Below are 3,394 nucleotides of genomic sequence, written 5' to 3'. Positions count from 1 at the left end.
CTTTGACGTTCTATGTGTTGGTTGAATAGATGAATCTGAGATTGTGTGATGCATATCGTATAATCATACCCACGGATACTTGAGGTGACATTGGAGTATCTAGGTGACATTAGGGTTTTGGTTGATTTGTGTCTTAAGGTGTTATTCTAGTACGAACTCTAGGGCTGTTTGTGACACTTATAGGAATAGCCCAGTGGATTGATTGGAAATAATAACTTTGAGGTGGTTTCGTACCCTACCATAATCTCTTTGTTTGTTCTCGCTATTAGTGACTTTGGAGTGACTCTTTGTTGCATGTTGAGGGATAATTATATGATCCAATTATGTTATTATTGTTGAGGGAACTTGCACTAGTGAAAGTATGAACCCTAGGCCTTGTTTCCTAGCATTGCAATACCGTTTATGCTCACTTTTATCATTAGTTACCTTGCTATTTTTATAATTTCAGATTACAAAAACCTTTATCTACTATCCATATTGCACTTGTATCACCATCTCTTCGCCGAACTAGTGCACCTATACAATTTACCATTGTATTGGGTGTGTTGGGGACACAAGAGACTCTTTGTTATTCGGTTGCAGGGTTGCTTGAGAGAGACCATCTTCATCCTACGCCTCCTATGGATTGATAAACCTTAGGTCATCCACTTGAGAGAAATTTGCTACTGTCCTACAAACCTCTGCACTTGGAGTCCCAACAACGTCTACAAGAAGAAGGTTGTGTAGTAGGCATCAAGCTCTTTTCTGGCGCCGTTGCCGGGGAGGTGAGTGCTTGAAGGTATATCTTTAGATATTGCAATCGAGTCTTTTTGTTTCTTGTTTTATCACCAGTTTAGTCTATAAAAGAAAACTATAAAAAATGGAATTAAGTTTGCCTCATACGCTTCATCTTTTTAATATCTTTCGTGAGTATGATGGAAAGGAAAATTGTGGCAAAGTGTTAGAAGAAGAATGCATTAAAATGTTTGGCACTAAATCTTTGAATGATGAGCATGACTGCAATGTTGTTAGTATGAACTCCTTGAATATCCATACTACTAATGATGATTGCCCTAGTTATGATGAAATGTCTCCTATAAACATGTCAATTTTTGTGTAGTGCATTGGGTTTGTAAGTACACACCAAATAGGGAAGATATATATTGCAAGAGGCATAAGTACTTAGAAACTAAATTTTTGCAAGAAAGGCTAGATGATTGTGCTGAAAATTTAAATTTTCTTGGCCGTACTTGTGGACTTTGCAATGAACAGGGTCATTTAGCTATCTGATGCAAATTGTTTCATGATCTAATTGTGTCCAAAAGTTGTGATGACTTGATTTCCCTTGCACATTATAATGAACTCAGTTTGCTTATGGGTTACGAAGAAATGAAACGTATAACTAAGCATCTTCCAGTATTTGCCCATGATAAACTTCTTGGCTTTGATCTAGAGGAAATTTATATGTATTGTGCGGTGAATTGTGTTGAAAATCCTTATATTGGCAACTACATAAAGAAAAGAAAACAAATATAAGATGAAGAGAATACGAATGAAAGGGAAGAGGCTTCCCAATACCCTCCTATTATTTCTTATGATGAATCAGGTAACGAGGAGGAGCCTCCTATTCAACCAATCTCATTAATAAGGAGCTCCAAAAAGAAGATTGAACCCACACATGATGTGGTGACGAAGAAGAAAAGAAAAAAGGAAGAGAGGTAAAAAGATATCTCTCCCAAATAATGCTGCTCCTATTACTATTGTGCCTCATGAAAATATAATTGTGGAAGATAATGATACTTCTTATGATCTTGAAAATCTTTTTGGCACTTTCTTGGAAGAATATGATAATTGCTATACTGTTGGTGCTATCCATACTATTGATGATGAGAGTGATTATGCTTATGATATGAAAAGGCCCAAGCTTGGGGATTCTATGTTTGAAGAAGATGATGTTTTCGAGAATATCTTTGCTGCAATTAATGTTTGTCCCAAGCTTGGGGATGCTACGTTTAATGAAGATGATATTTTTAGTCTCCCAAATTTTGATATGCAAATTTATAATGATGATAGCATGCTTCCTACCTATGATGATTATTGTGATGATACATATGCTATAAAAAGTAGTGATGATTATATTTATAAAACGTGTCATGATTATGATTACCCTTTTTCTGGACATTACTCTTTTAATATGGAAACAATTTATAGTATTCGAGTCTCTTATGATGCTCCCACTATTCCGAATGAGAAGAATTTTGCTTATGTGGAGAGTAATAAAAATTCTATGCTTGTAGATTATGAAAAGAATGCTTTAGGTGCTGGATATATTGTTGAATTCATTCATGATGCTACAAAAAATTATTATGAGGGAGGAATATATGCTTGTAGGAATTGCAATAATATCAAGTTTCCTCTCTATGGGCTTAAAATTTTAAAGTTATGCTTGTTTTATCTTCCTATGCAAGTTGATTCTTGTTCCCACAAGTTGTTTGCTCACAAAATCCCTATGCATAGGAAGTGGGTTAGAATTAAATGTGCTAGTCATATTCTTCATGATGCTCTCTTTATGTTTCAATTCTAATCTTTTATGTGAGCATCATTGAAATCATCATGCCTAGCTAGGGGCGTTAAATGATAGCGCTTGTTGGGAGGCAACCCAATTTTATTTTTGTTCCTCGCTTTTTTCTCCTGTTATTAATAAATAATTTATCTATCCTATGTTATTATTGAGGTTTTATGTTTTAGTTAGTGTTTGTGCCAAGTAGAACCATTGGGAAGACTTGGGGAAAGTCTTTTTGATCTTGCTATAAAAAACAGAAACTTTAGCGCTCACGAGAATTGCTGCTAGTTTTTATTGGAGAGTGCTATTGAGTTAATTATTTTTGAAGATTATTAATAGACAAATTACTCAGGTCCAACAATTTAGTTGATAATTTTATGTGTAACGCCCGAATAATCGTGCTACAGTAATCCAACGCTATTCATGCCACGTCACCACGGTTACTGTTGATAATCTACCGTTAGTCCAAAACCGAGTCAAATTCAAAAATTAAACTAAAGTTAAATTATAAAAGTTTTCAAAAGTTAAAACAAAAATGTTCGGACAGTTCCATAATTTGCATATTTAATTATGGTATAATAAACATATTTTTATAAAGTGCCTAAGCGCTTTAAACTAATTAAAACAGTAAAAGAAAATAAATAAAAGGAAAAGGAAAAGGAACAAAATAGAAAGCAAAAATAAAATAAAAGAACCCCCCGGCCCCTTGGGCTTCGGCCCACCTGGCCACAGCCGGCCAGGCCACCGGCCCAACTGGGCAAAGGCCCAGCCGGCCACCCCCCATTCCTCATATCCCCCACGACCCAAACCCTAACCCCACCCGTCGCCCCACTCGCCCCCCACCCGCTCTCC

Source organism: Triticum dicoccoides, chromosome 4A (assembly GCF_002162155.2).
Source record: "Triticum dicoccoides isolate Atlit2015 ecotype Zavitan chromosome 4A, WEW_v2.0, whole genome shotgun sequence".
Taxonomy (NCBI): Eukaryota; Viridiplantae; Streptophyta; class Magnoliopsida; order Poales; family Poaceae; genus Triticum; species Triticum dicoccoides.
This window is presented reverse-complemented; position numbering follows the sequence as displayed.